The sequence below is a fragment of the Lipotes vexillifer genome, unplaced genomic scaffold, assembly GCF_000442215.2.
Source record: "Lipotes vexillifer unplaced genomic scaffold, Lipotes_vexillifer_v1.1 scaffold421, whole genome shotgun sequence".
Classification (NCBI taxonomy): domain Eukaryota; kingdom Metazoa; phylum Chordata; class Mammalia; order Artiodactyla; family Lipotidae; genus Lipotes; species Lipotes vexillifer.
Genome location: NW_006781198.1, coordinates 647,312 through 666,680, shown reverse-complemented (window position 1 = coordinate 666,680; position 19,369 = coordinate 647,312).

The following is a 19,369-nucleotide window of genomic DNA, read 5'->3' as shown; positions in this document are numbered from 1 at the left end:
GGTTGTATCCAGGCTGAACGGCTCCTTTAACCACCAAACCAACCTCCAAAATATCAGAATGGCAGCACAAAAAAGGTTGGTCCAGTAAACTCTCCATTCAGTCTTTGGTTCTGAACTGTTCTCCCCTGTTTCTCTCACCTGACTCCAACCTCTTTCTGGCACTTCGACTGCCGATGGACTCCTCACTTTTTCATTTTATCGCCTTCAGAATCTCCATTTTAATGTGCGGCACTATTTCTGGATCGCCACTCAAGTTATGTAGACTTATTTACTCTTCTCATTTCCTCCAGAATGCTCTGCATTTGGCCTCCCTGCCCTGAATCTCATCTTCCTCAGGAGACAGAGCTTCCACTAGGCTTTTCAGGAGTTGAAAGGCATACTGAGTGTCTTGCCCAAAGTTACATGTCATTTGCAGCAAAGCTGGGATTTAGAACCAAAATCAACATAGTTCTGTCCTAATCAATTCTACGACAAAGCAGACTCTCCTGTCCCTGTGTGAAACCATTCTGGGACCAAACATTCTTTGCCATTTCCTAAAGGTCCTAATTTCTTAAATAATTTCCTATTTCCAATTTCCTAAACAATAACTGGTCCAGGGAAAAATAACAGTTATTTGTTCTAGGAAATACTCATTCCTGAGTGGTAAGACTGTCAACCAACTAACTTGTCAAAACTAGCACCCCACATATTAATGCTGACTTCAAGATCATTACCTCACTGTGCCCACAAAGCCAAAGTCTTAGGTCATAAATTCTGTCCAATCCCAACTGGTAAAAGTACCCAGCCTATGCCCCCAAATCCCTATAAATATCCTTTCCTGATTTGCTCCTAGTGAGACATAACTAAGAAACAATCTTGCATAGCATCCCACTTTAGACTTGAAATAAGTCTAAAAAACTTAGCTTTGCTTGGTAAACAGCTTTTTCTGATGGCTTTTCCACAACCAACAGACACAAAGTGACCCCAAATTCGGTGTTTGTTTTTTTGTTTACTCTACCACCCTGATTCTTCATCATATGGTTTTTTGTATTCAAGAATAAATGTTTCCCTTTAAAATGTGAACTTCATTCGTTGCCATTGACATCTAGCCTAAGTCTATTTATATATATAATATACTTCTCTGAATGGCACATGGCACAGGTTTTATTAATAATAGCACTAACAATAGTACAAACCACCTTTTATGCACCTTCCAAGTTCCAGACACTTTACACACATTATCTCATTTATTCCTAACACCATGTCAGCAAGGTAAGTTATTTTCCCCACTTCACATGAGCAAACTGAGGTTCAAAGAGGTGAAGTAACTATCGTTAAGCTCACACAGATGGAAAGTACTGGAGTTGGGATTTAAATCCATGCAACTTGCCTTGAGAGCCCCGATTTTTAAATGTTATGTACTTGTTTAGAACTTTTAAGTAGCTCTGATTTTGAAAACCCCACTTTTCTACTGTGTAAAAATATCTTAAAGGGGCAAAAATATAGGCAAAGGCATAGGACTTCTAGAGGGAAGACTTGGGTAAGATCTGCTGTCTGGGGGTTAAGTGGGGGCCGGCTAGCAAGGGAACAAGAAAGGCAGAATGCTATGCTGGCCAGCCAAAGGGTAATATAAATTTGGTATAAATTTGGTGCTATTGTAAATTGGTACACGCTTTGGGGAGTGCTTTGGCAATGTCTAACAAAATTATACACATCAACACACAAATATTCTTACATACATATAAAACATAGCTGAAAAAATACAAGAAAGAGAACATGGGAGACTGGGGAAAGGGTTTTACAATTTTTGAATATTAAACCATGTAAATGTTTCCTTATTCAAGATGTAAATGTAATTTTAAAATAAATAAACAAAAGAGACACTGCACTGACTTTAAAAAGGCCTCTATGCTAGCCAGTTTAGACTCAAAAGTAATTGCTGGTATTATACCCACTTCCCAACTGCTCAGTCCTATTCCTTCCCAACTGCTCACCAAGCATTGCCTGGTGCATATTAAATGGGCTAAATGTCTTTTAAATATAAAAATAATATAATTTCATTAATCTGTAAATGTCAGCAAACCCCACTGGATTTGTATGTTATACCTACACAGCCTATTCAATTTTTATTTTGGTTTCAGTATTTTTTAAGAAATACTTTAATCCACTGCCTTCCCAGATGCCCTCAACATTTCTAAAGAACAGGAACTGGTGGAAGAATGTGTTCTTCTGTCAGTGGTAGCATTCCCTTACTTGAGAGGTAAATTTTTAATGTATCTGAAATTCAAATTGTTTTTGAAGTAAAAGGAAATAATTTGCAAAGCCTGCAGAGGCCCTAAATTTGTGAGTGTGAATAAATGTAAGAGGATGACTCAACTTCAGTGAAAGGTGGGACAGAATCTCCTCCATCAGCTCTGAACTGTACGTCTGGGAGGCAGCCACCCGTGGAGCAGCCACATAGACAACTTAACTTCTTCGTTAATGTGGGAGATGCCTCATAGAAGTTAGAGGAGTGAGAGGACATTTTTATATTTCCTCCCATACGTGGGCACATGCCCTCTAAACAGCTGAACCAGAACTTAATTGTAGAAGGAGACAGGAAGGTTCCTGTGAGCAACTCCTGAATGCCCACCACGGTTCTGCTATTCAGAATCCACACGCACGCCATGTGCCACAGATGAGAAAGTGCATGGTGGGGCTCTGATACTGAGGGACCTCTAACTTACAGGACCTGAGATTCTCTGTGAGAGAGCACACGTCACTAGTTCAAAGTCTGCAGCCCTAGAAAAATAGACCATCATCAACAGCTCTGCATGACCCACTTGATGGCATTATTACTATCATCTTCATTGTCGTTATTTTCTAACAGATGTTGTGTGCTTCTTTGTGCCATCCACACCAGTGAGCATTTTGCACACATTTTTTTCTAACCATCACAATGACCTTAGAAGACAAATGTAATCTCTACTTTTTAAATGAAGAGAAACTGAGGCTCAGAAAGAATTAAGTGACCTATTAAGATTACCTGGTAGGGCTTCCCTGGTGGCACAGTGGTTGAGAGTCTGCCTGCCGATGCAGGGGACATGGGTTCATGCCCCGGTCCGGGAAGATCCCACATGCCGCGGAGCGGCTGGGCCCATGAGCCATGGCCGCTGAGCCTGCGCGTCCGGAGCCTGTGCTCCGCAACGGGAGAGGCCACAACAGTGAGAGGCCCGTGTACCGCAAAAAAAAAAAAAAAGATTACCTGGTAGAGCCAGAAGGGAACTCAGGTCATTCTGACTCCTTGTCCTACAAGATCTCCTTGTAAGTACTTAGAATGGAATTACTTACCAAAAAAGTCAACAAATCAGAGTAGCATCAGACATAACTGAGGTCTATAAATGGTGTTGGTGGGTCATACAATCACTCACTTCCCACACTTAACATCATCCTACCTCACTGAGTCATCTGGCAAAGGGCAAGGGTTCTCTGTGTCTCACCCATCACCCCCACCTCCTTGTGTCTTGAAACGTTCACTACTCTCCAACCTAAAGGAAGGATGAGGAGCTGTCTTCTAGCCAGTTGCCTTTCTGTTTCGGCCACAGTACCTCAGCTCCTCTGAAGCCCAGCCTCCTTTGAAGGAATTCAGGTATGTCTCCAGGGCACGGACTCTTCCTGGAGGACGACTATTTTAGAAAAGCAGGAGGGGAAAAGAGTCTCATCTCAAGCAGACCTGCTCTGCACAGCCCTTCAAGTTTGTAGGTCTCCGGTATCTGATTTTCTCTCTTTTCATACGCACCTTCTCAACATCAGCCAGGCTTTCTAAAAGGATGATTGTTAAGTTTTCTAGATTTCTCTCACAACTCATTAGGAATTCCCTCTTTTCACCAATATGTCTTATACTGGTTTAGCAAGAACTGGTAGGAAGAATGTGAATGTATCAATGAGGCACCTGGCCTCCTCCCTCACATTCAGGGATGAACAATAGGGCAGCCACCAGAGCTGTGGCGTGGAGCAGTTCAGCTCCCTCAAGATCCAGAAAGACACAGGGCTCGTGCCTGAAAGGAAGATTCACCCTTATACATAAACACACACATATCAAATCTTTCCTTTTTTTTTTTTTTATTTTCTCAGTGGCTGCGTCTCCCCATCGTGGCGCCGGCGCGGCAGTGCTCTCCGCCCAGTTCTCCACACCGCACGCGTGCCCCCGTGCTTGTTGGCACTTAATGCACACATGATTTTCGTGCAATTATTAATTTCTTAAACTACATTATAAATTCCTTGGGAACAGGAGCTAAATTTTGTCCCATGACACACAAGACCGTGCTTTGCCCAGAACAGACATAGGTGAAGAAGTTTAAGCGTAAAACAGTAATTTTTTAACAGACATTTTAAATGCATAATAATCCTCTCATTTCATTACCCTCATATTATTTTAAACTTATTTGTTTTGAATTTGTCAACGATCTTTACAATAGATAGAATAATCGATAAACTCTGGATAAAACCATTTGAGGGTAAGTGTGGGTCATGAACTTGCTCTTGGGGAGTGTCTAAGATAGAATTTACAGATTTGAAAAATAGCAAATGCAAATAATTACTCAGAGTATAAAGCTCTCTTCAATACATATATTTTGGTGTGTTTAAAAATTAATCTTAATTTCTTTCAATCCAAGCTCCTTATTTATTGTTCAACTAAAGAATTAGTGATTTTTCAAAAGTAGAAGTTAACAAGATCCTGACTTCAAATTACTATGAAGAGATAAGTCCGTGGTGTTACGTTAAACGGTGGAAACGATTAGAAATAGGAGCACATCTTTCCTTTGATCTCAAACTATTAACTACAGCTTACAGGCAAAGAAATAAAAGATTTCCACCTTTTTCTAGAATTATTTGTGAGGTTTTATCTCATGCTATACTTTTAGTGATTTTACTAGATCTTCTCAAAAAAATAAGCACATTATTGTCAAAAGCTTGTCAAAAAGCCAAAGTTTGATTATCAGATAACTAGTCTTTTTCTTTTTCTTTTTTTGCGGTATGCAGGCCTCTCACTGTTGTGGCCTCTCCCGTTGCGGAGCACAGGCTCCGGACGCGCAGGCTCAGCGGCCATGGCTCACGAGCGCAGCCGCTCCGCGGCATGTGGGATCTTCCCGGACCGGGGCACGAACCCACCGCGTCCCTTGCATCGGCAGGTGGACTCTCAACCACTGCACCAGCAGGGAAGCCTGGATAACTAGTCTTTTGATTATCAGATAACTAAATGTTTTAGTCTTTTGATTGTTGGATAACTAAATGTTTATGGTAGAAGGTGTGGAAAACACTGGAAAGCCCGAAGAAAAAGAATAAAAAGTACCCATGACTCTTAACTGCAGTCATTATTTTGATAAGTGTTTTCTCCTTTTCTATTCATTTGCATTTTTTTCAAAACTGTAATCATTACATAGATGTTTTGTGTCTTAATTATTTTGCTTAATAATATACTATGACTACTGACCACTAGAAATTTTAATTTAGCTTTTTCCAAATCGAAAGGCAAAAGAAAAAAGTGGTCAGCTTGGCACAGAGTATCATTTTTTTTCTATACTGAGGAATAACCAACATGCTTCATTAACCATGATGTCCTTCTTGGCAAGACTCTTTGTGGGGACAGCTTATTTGGCAAGACTCATTGCAGATTAAAGATAACTAACTCCAAATGGATCCTTTGTTTTACTCCATAAAGACAAAAGCTTTCTACTTTTAATAGCATGTGGATTTAATTTCTTCCATGCTCCCTTTCTCTGGAATACCATCCAGTAAAATGGGCAAAATGATCACCACCTCACATTTGGCCTTTGTTCAGGTAAGCCCTATTTTGTTGCTGAAAGGTAAGTTTCCCTGTAAATTCTGTTTTATGTCATTGGAATGAAAAAACAGCAAACAAATATTAAAGCATTATAGGAAAAAAATAATTTTATGGAATTAGCCAACATCTGAAGAATTTTCAAGAGAGGAAAAAAATCAGGAATAAAGTTTAAACTCACTGAACAGAGAAAGAAAATTAATTGACACACTGAATGAAGTGCACTGACTGTCAAAGAACTGTTTACGTTAGAAGGTGTGTATGATACCTGAAAGCCCAAAGAGAAGGAATAAAAAAATCAACCATGACTTTGTAGCCATTATTTTGGTAAATACCCTTGCAATCACACAGGTAAGAATCCATCTTTCATTACTAGTTTAGTGCAGTGTTTTTCACACTGCCTATCATGACCTTTCAGTAGATAGTAAAATAGAGTTAGTGTATCACAGCTGGTGTTTTAAAATCTGAAATAGAATTGAATCGAAAATATTAGAAGGCATTACATAATGTAAAAGAGTAAATATAATTTCTAAAACATTTGTTTCAGGCACGTGTGCTGGTGGGTATGTAGGTCCTGAGTAGATCTGTGGGTCATGATTTTAAATGTTCAAAAGTCCCTGCTCAGAACAGAGCTTTCCAAGTACTGTTTTACTGATGAGCTGAGAATATATTAGAATTAAATGAGACATACTGCTTTCATCAGCTCTCAGGGCAGCCTGCCAGGGCCTGGGTTTGTGGAAGCCCCCAGACCAAATCCCCTGTAGCTGTGGGAAGCCTTGTCTGGGATTTTCAGACGACATCCTGAATGCAAAAGGACTGATGGTCAGACGACAGTCCTTGCAGGCAACATACAACGAGAGCCATCCCAGACATGCTACTCACCCCACAATGTTCTGGCTCTGGACAAGATAACCATATGGATATGGAGCTCTGTAGGCAGCTGAGATCGCACTGCTACCATTGTGGACAGGGAACACTGAAAGAGTTAAACCTTCAGTTAACATAAAACCTGATATGAAGTGGTAATGTTCAGAGAAGCAAGCTCAAATTTATCATTAAAATTTTTGAGCCGAAATTATTTGGAAATTTTACACAATTTCAATAATTAGCATTTTTAGTTTTGTTTTATACCATAATAATATACAATATAAATGAAATGCAATATGCTTTTTAAGGAAAACCCCATCAAGCATCAAATCCCTTCCAGTTTATCTGAATATGCAGTAGTAATGATATATATATCCATTCCCACATGCTCTGCAAAGTAGGCTACCCACCATTTTACTTAACAACTGGGAATGGTTTCCCTCTAATTTTACATCCTTGTTCTTTGTCATCAAGCATGTTCAGATCATAAGCTCCAAGAGAAGGGACTGTTTCATCTAGTTTACCAGGCAGCCCAACAGCTAACAGATGCACAATAAACATGTATGAATAATCTAATTAAAGGGAGGATATATTTCATCCACTTCAGTAAAAAGAATAACTCCCTAACTGGCATCCAAGCTAGAAATGAATTCTCACCCAGCAAAATATTTGGCAGAAACGAAAAATTTGACAATTCCTGTGTAACACCAAGAAACATCAATCTGCCACAGCCATAGAGGTGTTACTGATTAATCCGTCCACACTTTACTTTGTAGGAACTACAACAATAATCATTATTTTCATAGACTCAACCAGAACTTATGGTAGCAGATGACAGAAAGTGAAGAGATAGGTTCTGTCCTTTATTCCACCTTGACTGCAAACTCTGGACTCCCAATTTGCCTTTTCTCTTCCACCCACTATAGTTCTGGGTAAACAACTATGCAGCAGGTAAGGAAAAAATCCAGTATAATTTGAAGACATTGGGCCTCAGTGTCTCTTGACTAAGAGAACCACATTATAAGTTTCCGGAGGACAATGACCATGGTTTTTTAAACTTCTCCCCCCATCCCATCAGCACCTAATACAATACAGATAAAGAAAGGACACTCAGAAATGTATCACGGAGTCAGACTATACAACTAAAAAAAGCACAGGAACCAAACATCAGTTCAATCACTAGCAAATTCCAGAAGACTGTCCTAGCAGTTATGATAAGATGGGGCTGCCTTCTCGGGAGGCCTACAGACTGGAGATGCTTCAAAGCAAAGTCCCAAAACTTTGTCTTATATGATATACTACTCTTTAAAGGAGATAAAAGTCACCCCTCTCTTCCTGCTCTTTATGCCTTTTTACAGTATTTTGGAAACAGCACAGGAAGTGACTCGCAATTGAAAAGCCATTTGTAGCATCACTGAGCCCCTAATGGCAGTCCACTCCCAGCAGGCTTATTTGTAAAAATATGACTTTAAAGTTTAACCTAGCAAGCTGCATGCTCCTAATAACATCCAGCAGTCCACAGCTGATTTTGAATATACCCCGGGTTCCGAGTGGATCATGGAACTAAATCATCTCTTATTTCAGCCTGCTCATTTTGAACCAACTCATTTTACAGTATGGTTAGCATAGCCTTTCCAGTTAAGGATGATTGCTCAAAGCACTTAGGGCAATGTTGCCTTAGCACAGCATCTAGAGTGAGGCAGTTGACACAAATTGCATCATATGCTGCTTGATATTTAATGTTGTTACTGCCAGGAGAACATTTTTGCAAAGGTTACTGATGTATAGCAAAATAAAACATGCACCAAAACCAAACCCTCAATCAGCATTCCTCTTTAGTCCAAGATTCCAATTATATCTCTTTTCTTAAATGTAGGCTATTAACAAAGGAGACAATAAACTAAATCTTCATTTCTTAATATCAAAAGCCTTTGGTATAATAACAATATGAAAAAAGAAATACTGTCCACTGTGCAAATCCTTTGGTTCCAAAATAAATACAATTGACACTTCTGAGATTTCATACCAAAAATGCATTCGTTCATTGTGTACTCTTTATACTAAACCTAACTGTTAATTGTAGAGTTCAAAAAACAATGGCAATGATTAATTTATTCTTTCCATATTCTGTATTAAAGGAAAAGAAGGCTAATATAAGAAGCAAAGTTACTACAAATATATGGAGGATATACCGGGTATCCTATAAAATGACTCTGAGTAACAGAACACTCCACTTTCATTTCCTAGAAGCATATTGTGCTGAAGGTCATAAACTTTAAAACTGCCCAATTAGATTTTATATCAAGCAATACAATTTAGCCTTCTGTGGATCCATGAACTCTGGCCCACCATGCATTAAACAGTCCCGCAAATCACTACATACAACATGACTTGCATAGTCTGCACATATTCCTATTAATTACTTCTTTAATGCTAATGTAATTAAGGACTGGTCCTAATATGTTGGGTCCTTATTTTAATTACAGTTCTACATCCTGTAATAAGCTCAAAGAAAGCCCCATTTGAGCTTACCTGGCTTTAAGATCAGAAATTTCCTTTCTATTTCTGTGATTTCCATTTAATTGGCCTGCTCTTCACAGCTCTAATTTTAGATTTAGCTGTCATTAGGTGTGGCTAAAGAGCCTTTATTCTCTTCTAGAAAGTTCTACCTATTCACTATTTGTCTCAGGTATGTACCTGGGAAGAACACAGATAAAAGTGGATGCAACTACAAATAAATAGATTGCATTTGTTCTCATACACTATCAGCATTAGTATGTTGGTTATTTGTTATCTACAGTCATTTAATTGCACTGTTGAAAATGACATAACAGTCTTCCAAAACTGGTAAGTGTACCAATACACCCAAACAATTTAGGTCTTTCTTCAAGGTCTGAGGTCATCAAAATTATCAAGTCCTTTGTGCACCACAGCCATCCTCCAGGTGAGGGATGAAGTCAAGGAATCCCCAAAAAAGAGATCTGCCACTTGAAGAGGAAATTATTCTTAGCTCCAAACTATGCTTTTGGCATATCTGTCTTTCTTTCTTTGAAGAGAGCCCCCCCCAAAACTTTCAAATGAATAGGTTTTAAATGGTTCCAGGAGTCTGCTCTGTTAAGGTAACCTATCCAAATTTGGAAAACTATTCAATTTTACCTAAACCAGTGATGCTTCTAAAGTAACCAAAGCATATAAACACTCCTCTGGGAAGTTAAGTGTTTCTAATTCAAATTTTAACCTTAAAAAGAATATATAGACGTGCAAGAGGAAAAAATGACAATGGGGGAATAAATCCACAAAAAATTTTTAAATTATTGTTTTCATATTGAATATCTAAGGGTAACTCTGGGATCAGTATGATTTTTTTTTAATCTTGCTTTCAAAATTTTCAAGATAAATAATGTTTTCAAGCATTTTTAAAAAGAGCTAAAAAATGTTAGAGAAGACTAGTATAGACAGGATTATTTATATGAGATTGTATGGAACTAAAAATTTAATGTGAATATTTAAGATGATCCAGTGAAAATTAAGTAAAAGGTATAAATACGTGCTACAAAATAGGTGAACCTTGAAAACATTATACCATGTGAAAAAAGTCACAAAAGATCACATCCTACATGATTCCATTTATTACAGATGTCCAGAATAGGCAAATCCATAGAGATAGAAAGCAGATGAGTGTTGCCAGGGGCTGGGGTGGTGGTAGAATGGGGCAAATGGAGAGTAACTGCTAATGGACACAGGGTTACTTTTCAGGGTGAAGAAAACATTCTAAAATCTATGGTGGTGATGGTTCCACAACTCTGCAAATATACTAAAAGCAACTGAATTGTAAACTTAAAGTGGGTGAATTGTATAGTATTTAAAATATATGTCAATAAAGCTGTTATATTAAAAAAGAAACCTCACAAAATTCAGTGTTAATCTCTGCTATGAATAGGGAAACAATCACCTTGTATCAGGATCCTTGACAGTAATGGTCAATGAATCCCCTTTTTAAACCTCTTTAGTCACACAGATTTGAGTTACTAACATTTAGAATTTATTTTTTAAAGAGGAGGTGACCATCTTATGCACTGTCCCAGGAAAGGTGAAGTTGAATAGTGGAAACAATTACCTAAATCCTAAACAATTACCTTTGCATCCTGCTATTGCAAAGGCAAGACAGCTGCTTAGCATCTACATTAAACAGATTATCCCCTTGATCAGACTGTCCATTTCGGATTGATCATAACAACTGAACTATTGCTCACCTCTCTGGCTAGCTCTCTGTGATCCTAAACATCAATTTGTTTCTAGGTCCTCAGACACACGGCAATAAACTAACAACACATTCCGGCATGTGTTGTGTGGATACTCTCCCTGCCCATCTCATTGCATTTATAAAAACAGAGATTTACAATTCAACACACAACTGAAATAAAACTAAAGAACTCAAAAGGACGGATCTTTCACTCATATCACAGAATTGTGTCTAGAAAATACAAAACAAAGTTAAATGAAACACCTATGAACAAAGCCAGGAGCTGGTTTTACCAGCTGGTCCCCAATCCAATGTAGGCCACAGGTGACAGGGAACAACTCACAGACGTCAGCTTTATTCCTCTTGATAAATTCTTCAGGCATCATCTGTTTCATTTGTGTCAGGGGAGCCAGGTCACAGAGGGCCTGAGCGAAGAATTTACTGTTCTGTGAAACTGGAAATTAAGGCTCCTGCTTCAACTTCTTTTAATAAGAAAACAATTTTTAAAAGCACTCAAATCAAGCCTACTTGTTTACTATACTTTAATTTTGGGGGTGAATTTATATAAATCCAGTAGTGCATTTAAAAATAGATGGAGAAATAGATAGGTAACTAAGACTTGGAAAAAAACATATTAAAGGTGAAATGCAAGATCAGTTGAAAGTCAACCATCCAAAGCCAGGGCGGTTCATGTCACTGACTCTTGGGGAGGAGAGATGTGTGTCAAAGACAGTATATGTCAAATGTACTGGGACCCATCAATCCTTTCTTAACAATAAGGGAATATTCACCGTTGACTTAGACTAAGTCACTCGTCTGGTGATCCTGGCAGCAAATGTCAGAAAATGTTGCCCTCCACTTTATCTGTCACTGACACTTGACCACAGTGTTTTTCTTTCTTCACCAAAGAGAAAGTCAACTCAGTAGAGGAGGTGGGGCTGTCAGGGGAATGATGGGAAAAGATACACATTTTCAAGGTGATGGATTGCCCCCACTGAGTCCATACACTCACTGTTCAGAACATTTGGGACAGGTTATTATTATCCTAGCGTGATTCAGAGAGGACTCACTCCTTCCCCTAACTTGGAAACAACTCGAAAGCCTATGACATCCCATCCAGGGGAGACGTATCTGGCTGTGCCCACCCAGGGGTCTCTCTGATATTTGGATGAGCATTTCTTCATTTCTGCAGCCTGAAAGATGCAACCAGAGAGCTATTTATAGAGGAAGGGGAGTTTTGATTGTCACTGAGTTGGGTTAAATTTTGCAGGCGTCCCTATGATACTGAGTAGGAAGAGAATAAAGTAGAGATTCCCCTCCACTGCAAAGCAGTCTTTGGGAATTTAGGAAGGTGGGGAAAATATGCACAGGACCTATGATGTTCCATGGAGAAGGGACAGGTATAAGAGTAATGCCCACATATCCTAAGCTTCATTTCCCCCAGTAAAAATCAGGGCCAAACATAGAGACAGCAATTGCCACTGGAGCTCAGAAAGAGCACCCCCTATGTGGGGCATGAGCAAGAAGGGTTTCACATAGTCTTGAAGGCTGTAAATGATTCCATTAGATAAACAAGGGTACTGCAGTTTGGAGGCACAAGCTGAGCAAAAGGTACATTTGGAGAAGAGTGAGCCAATCAGTCTGGCCCCATCAGAAAGTCTGTGTTCTCAGACTGTACTTTGTCCCTTTTGTCGGAAGGAAGAGACGTAGGCAGAGGAAAAGTGAGGGAACACATAAGACATTGGTGTTCTGGCATTAAGAATAAAGTGTGCTCACTCAGAGACAGCTAGCAGTAATGAGCTACAGTCCCTGGAGTGCACTTAAGCTATGAGCCTCCTTTCTATGAGAGATCCCTTCATGTTATATATCACCAAGAGTCCCACCTATGACCACAAGTTCTGCTTGCCATGTCTCTAGGCATTCTGAAAAGGACAAAAAAAAAGACCTAGCTGAAAGAAGTTACAATTATTCTTGACATTTTAGAATGCACCTCTGCTGAGTTCGGAATGTTCCGTCATAGGCTTTAAAATGTGAACTAGTATGTAGGAGAAAGTCTGGCCTGAGGTCTTCTTTTGAAACAAGAGCTCACCTGTATCCATCTTTGCCCCAAATTCAAACAGATTTTAGCAACTAATTGAAAGGTCTTCATCTTACCCCAGCGAAAAACATCAGTAACTCCTTTTACCTTTATACTGGTTAATTTATGGTTAAGAAGTGAAATGGGGAAATATGGATCTTTTTATTTTGTTTTGTTAAAAGGCTGTAATGAAACGTGTCACTCAGGCTAGCTCTGGATGCAAGCTTAATAATGATCCATGTTCTTCTTTATAGTTGCCTTCATTCTCCAATTTTTATTTAAAGGGCATATATTACTTTTCAAAACAAGTGGTCAAGAAAAGAGAAAGAAAGAAAAATATTACCATTAGTCTTTACCTTGAAAAAGGAATGAGATTAAAACAGAAAGGCAAAATACCAGTGTTAACAGTGATTGGCTTCAACAAGAAAGTAAGTGATCACTTTTTCTTTTTTCTTTCAACTCTTCTGGTATTTTTCAAATTTTCTACGAAGAATAAGTATTTTTAATTAAAAAGTACTTTGAGGAACAAAGAAAATCTGGAAAGAAAATGTTGCCTTATTCAATTTTAGTTACCTGGAAATCAAGGGAAAGACTGTGTAATTATTTAACTGGAAGAAAGCTGGGTAGACAGGTCCCGCAAAGCTTACTGGAGACAAATGGCAACAACTAAGAAGCATCTACATGTGGCCAGCCTTCATTGTTAGGCAGATCTCAGCATCACCAAATGGTGTGGATTTGAAGGCATCCAAAAGACTGGTCTCCAAATTATCTGTTCTTTCCTAAAAGAGCCTGCTACTGTCTCTCAAGTTCTTACCATTAGAGTCATTTCTTCAGCTTCTTGCACTGTGTTCTCTGGAATTGTCATTTTAATCAAAATGACCTTGGGACTGGGACTAGCAGCCACTGGTAAATCAGAAAGGTTGAAGCTGCCATGCAAAGACCCCAGACCTAGACCCCCACTACCATGCCAAGACTTTCTCTAAGTCATAGTGAAATCTTGAGCGCAATCTTTGACTACATTTGGAACCAATTCTCACTTCTGTAAAATGAAGGGGTGAGGTCAGAATTCCTTATGAGATGTCATAGATCTAAATTCTGTCAGCATAATTTCTCAGTTTAGATGGCTGTCACCTTGAAAAAATAAAGAACAGTACTGAGGGAATAGATAATAAGATGGACACGTGTTCAAGAGGGGGAATAGAGGGAAAAGGAAAGATTCAGGAGCCTGGGATATTTCTGAGGATCCTGGTCAGCACAAGAAAACTAGACCTGGGACTTCTCTGGTGGTCCAGTGGCTAAGATCCACACTCCCAATGCAGGGGGCCCAGGTCCGATCCCTGGTCAGGGAACTAGATCCCACATGCCACAACTAAGAGTTTGCATGCCACAACTAAAGATCCCTCATGCAGCATCAAAGTCCTGCATGCCGCAACTAAGACCTGGCACAGCCAAATAAATAAATAAATATTTTTTTTAAAAGAAAGAAAACTAGACCCTACCACGTGCTCCCAAAGGAGATCATCTCCCCAAAGAAAAACTCTACCCACTTAAATTTTTTTTCCTGATTCAGTCTTGATACTGAGTCACAAGCCTCAGTTTAATATCTAATCTCAAGAGACCACTGTATGATATGAGGCGGGTTTTTTTAAGTGACTTATTTTCTCGAGAACCTACTGAGAGTGATCATCCTATTAATATTCCTATAAAATGCAGATATTAAAAATATGTGGCCATTCTCCTGCATGTTTACATGAGTGAACTCCCAGGTCCCCTTCAGTTGATTGACAGAACAGGGCAATGTGGGGTTCTTTCTAATCACAAATTCATCACAAATGAGAGTGAGTAGAAAACATACACATAAATAACAGGCTTTTCTGTGAGGAGAAAGGAAGGATTTATGTATTCTCCCCTGTAGGAAACAAAGAGATTTATTAATGAGGAAGGAGAAAGGCAGTACCACTTTAAAGAGGAATGAACCAAGGACAGGAGGAAAAGAAACAAGTGTTTCCCTTCCAGATGATCTTATTATTTCAGAAAGTAATATGTTCATGCTTTGAATGTTTTTTATGCTGCTACACAGTTATCTTTCTAGAGAACTAATTGTGATAACCTGAAATGATCAACATGGCATAAAATAAATCCTGCAGCGTTTAACTAGCTTTGGACCACTCTCTCGGACTTACATCCAGCCTCTTACTGTGTGAATGGCAGCACATTTTGCCCAAACGTTTAAAGTTTGATAGTACCAAGTCCTCCTTTTCATTATCAAGTTTCTGGCCCTGATTTGTCACAGTCCCGCTGGTTAGGCTTCTCCCCAGCTAGATGAACTGAATTGTAAAAATTACTCAGTGGAAACTGAAAGCCTAAAATGAATTGAGATGATTCATTCTGGAGCCCCTTGCTATTTTTGGACTTTTGGACAGAATTGCTGGCATTCAGAAGTAATATGCCAGCCTGACTTGACACCTTGATTTGTTAACTCAGAAAAATCCACAGTCAGTCCCACTCTGGATTCATGTGGAATTCAATGATGCAAAGGTGATCAAGAGGGAAAAAAGTTGCCACATCACTTTTAAAGTTTTATAAGCCAATTTATCATCTGTGCTTTGACACAGCTAGCCCAGCAATATTCTTAAAGGATTCCCAAAGCAGATTACTAAGAATAATAGAATCAGTAACTCATATAGCCAGAACTTCTTTTAATTTATTACACATTTAAAAAACAGGCAAGCCAACCATTCCTCTGAAAGTGAAGTCTGAATAATAGATCAGTGAGCACCTGACCAAACAACTGAGCTATAAGGTCAAAATCATAGTCAATCCTTAAAGGGAAAAAACTGATCAACCACTTACAGGATATAGTTTGAGTAGTGCTTCCAGCAGTACTGGTGACTTCAGACTGTTTTGTCCATACTGTCAACAGTGTCTTCCCTTGGCCAACCTGAATATTTATAAGATGGTAAAACAAGACCCAGTATAAGGTGTTGGCCACCATGAATTGATTGACAGAAGCACTAATCCACAGACCACAGGTGTGATTATAAGCCCTCAACAATTCCTCAGTGTGCCACCAAACCTGTAAGCCCGAACCTCCAAGTTCGCAGCACCATTTAAATGCCCTCTGAAGATAGCAGTGCTGGAAATTTTATTTGTTTGAATAAAACATTACTTATTTAACAGCAGAGTAGGATTTATTGGTGGACATGAGTAAGGAGGGGACATCACCAAAGCTCTCATGAGTGCAGGGCCCAACATCTGTCCAGAGGGCCACAATTAGGAATGTATTTGACCCCACAGCCATCTGGGATGAGCCGCCTTTCTGCCACCATGTTTTCAAATTCATCCACATTACATTCAGTAAATCCCCATTTCTTAGAGATGTGGATCTTCCTGTGGTCAGGGAACTTGAACTTAGCCCTTGTGTAGGGCCTCAATCACATGCTCCTTGTTCTGTAGCTTGGTGCAGATGGACACTACACCTTGGCCAATGTGGACCCTGGCCACTGTGCCCTAGGGCTTTCCAAACGCACCGTGCATACCTGTCTGGAGCCTACACTGGGGACAGTGTGAGGCCATACATGAATGTCCACTGGAAAGCGCTGTCTCCAAGGTCCCTAAGGGCAACCCATAAAGGCAACAGGCTGCATACACTACTGAGGAGGTTGCTGTTTGTAGCCATTGCACACCAGACCCCCAACAGGGTAGAATTTTTTTTTTTAATTTTTTCTTTTTTCAAGTGATCTCTGTTTTTTGAAGTGTACCCAAAACATACCAAGAGCCAAAACTTGGGTTGGTTTTCCCAGCACTCATAACAGTATAGATAGCTAACACCTATAGAGTGTCTGCATGTGCCAGGTACTCTTCTCAGTGGTTCGTGTATGTTTAACTCATGCCAACTACATCTGTCTCATTTCAACCACATTCTGGCACTGGGTTGATTGTTAAGACAAGTAGGTAAAAGAGTCCCTCCTCTCTGGTGTTTGGCCTTTAAAGGGCTTTACTCTGTCCCTCTTTCAGCAGTGCCCCTTCCCATTTAGGCCACAGAGTCCAAAGAGCCAAGAGAATATGCCCACCTGGAGCCCACATTCCCCCTCTCGACAGCACTCCTGGTGTTGAGACTTTAGACTCTCAGCCTAGACAGCATGGAGCCTCCTTCCCAGAACTGAGCTTCCTCTTGCCTGGGAACGGGTCGTCACTGAGTGGATGTGTTGAAATGGATGTGAAGAAATTAATGATTTAATTGATCAATTAACACAGAAACCTTAACACATGGGTTTTTGGAGATCTCTTCTGATTGCCAAGAGAATTTTTTTAACCTCCTGACTTCATATTCGTTTCCTGGAAAGGTGAAGCTGTCAGTTAAATTCCAGTTAGGTAAGGTGTCTGATAAATTACACTACAGAAAATTGCAGTCAATGGACACAGGTTTGTGACAGTGGCATTTTCTCTGAGAAAACAAAAAGGATTTTAAATTCTTAAACACTTGGTTTCTTTCAGGAAAAAAGATCCTCTTCCAATAATGTTTAATTTTGCTTTTCAAAAAATACACCCAGCATTTTCAGGTGGCAGACAGAATAATTAACCAAATCTCCAAATACCTTTGTGTTCTCTGGCCTCCTGTGATAGATGTAGTATTTCATCTCTTAGTTATTTCAGTCAGGGTCCTTCCTGATTGTCTTATGGAACAGTGATTACATCATGTTTATAGACTATGCCAGCCCAGCACAGTGCAAACTTTTTCTATCACATCCTGCATATACGAAGAACCAATGGGTACGCTTGTTGGATACAAAACCAGCTAATGGGCTGCAACTGTGAAGCAGGAAGCTTTTCCAAGAAAACATATAAATAACATCATTAGTAGAGGAGACTGTATCTCGTACAGCAAGGCTGGGTGTCTGCTTTTCAATCCATAGACTTTAAATAGACCCAACGGTTCCCTTAGTCTTCAACGAAGAAAAGCTCAGGGTGCAGAGGCCAGCATCCCTTGTTTGTTCTATCACTATGAGAGGCAGCAGCAATCCAGTGGGGGAAAATGCCAGCAGACTATCATGTAACTAGCTGTACTCAAATATTAAAAATGGGACTTTTTTTTTGCTTTCTTGAATTTGCTTCACACCTTGGAAGCTACCAGCTAGTTTATATAAGCACCAGCCTAGGCCAGATTCAAGCACCACCCCCATCTCAAGTTGCTGGGATGTCTACCCAAGCACATTTGAGAGGAGAGTTTCTCAACTGGGCAATTTTGCGCCCTAGATGATATATGGCAATGTCTGGAGACATTTTTGCTTGTCACAACTCGGGGAAGGAGGGGAAGGTGATACTTGTATCTTGTAAATAGTCTACAATGCACGGGACAGCTCCTCACAGCAAAGAATTATTCATCCCCAAATGTCAATAGTGCCAAAGCTAGAAACCCTGTTCTAGTGGGACAAGGGCATGAAAAAAAATGGTATCTAATGCTTCAAACTCTGAAATTTAAGTGGCTTCCTCTCTCAGGTGTTATTACCCACACACACCAAGAAACACTTAGCTTGCTTATCAGCCAGGCTGGGACCACACACATTGAACTTGTGGGTGGTACAGAATCAAATATAATTCTGTGCTGCTGTATGACACCTTTCCCTATGGAGATCAAAATGCTTTTCAGAAAGAGTTATTCTACCGGGAGAGGGAACTAGGTGTCAGAGGGAATCCTCATTTCACAGATGAGAAAACAGGAGGTTAGGAGAGGTCGTCATTTGCTCAAAGTTATTCAATGAATCAGGTTCAGAGCTCAGGAAACTAAGAGAGACTTGACATTGGAGAGAATTCTGAAAGAATGTAAAAGGACAGAAAAGTACTTTCCGCTGGAGACTGTCTTGGTGGCACAAATTTTTTCCACATCCTGAGCCGCTGGTGTCAAGAAAGGCAGGGTCTCCTGTGTTGGGCAGCTAGTGGTTCTCCCCTGAATCAGCAGCCCCAGAAGAATCCCACAACCCCTCCCTACCAGCCAAAGAGCCCTCACCTGACAAACCCAATTCCCAGGGCTATTCTCCAGATGTTTATACTGTCAAATGATTTAACAGACTGCAGAAATGAATTGGTCTGTTCGTTAAAATAGTCATCATAATGAAAAAGATGGACGGCTTCTGCCCTTATCCTCTGTCAGTCTGTCACGTCTATGGACCTCTTTCCTATCAATCACCGTAGTATACATTATGTAAATTCCAAAGATGAAATGTCAGCCTATGTATCTAATTGTTCTTGTGTGCCATATGGGAAAATGACTGGCGGGCCCTGCTGTTCCCCTTTACAACCAACATTAATTGGCATCTTTGTTATCTAGACATGGAGATCCTGATTGGAATGATTTTAAGGCTCTAGTAACCCTTTCAGCAGG